The sequence below is a fragment of the Trachymyrmex cornetzi genome, unplaced genomic scaffold, assembly GCF_001594075.2.
Source record: "Trachymyrmex cornetzi isolate Tcor2-1 unplaced genomic scaffold, Tcor1.1 scaffold1722, whole genome shotgun sequence".
NCBI classification, from domain to species: domain Eukaryota; kingdom Metazoa; phylum Arthropoda; class Insecta; order Hymenoptera; family Formicidae; genus Trachymyrmex; species Trachymyrmex cornetzi.
Window position 1 is genome coordinate 10,187 of NW_017296335.1, and position 461 is coordinate 10,647.

Genomic DNA, 461 nt, shown 5'->3' on the forward strand with positions numbered 1-461 from the left:
CGCGGATGGCGAACTTAGGGTCGTCTGAACCCACTTCATCAATCGACTCAGCAATACGATAGCGTTTAGTTCTAGTCGCGGTATGCTGAGTCTTAAGAGGCGCGACTTTAGTTTTCGCGGCGAGTAGACAGACTTGAACGTCCGCATGCCTGTGAAGAATGCGAATGTAAACGACGGCGGCGTAAACTCGGTTAGAGGCATCCGCGAAACCGTGTAGTTCACAGGCGACGTCGTTATCTCGTCGACCGGTCCAACGAGGGATCCGGATCTCGTTTAGTGTCTCTAAATTCTTATAATATACCTCCCACTGCTGACGCAATTCGTCAGGGAGAGGGGTGTCCCAATCGGATTGGGTTAACCACAATTCTTGCAAAAGGATTTTTGCAACAATGACGACCGGGGCGGCCCAGCCGAGGGGGTCGTATAATCGAGCAATAACAGACAGGATTGAACGCTTCGTC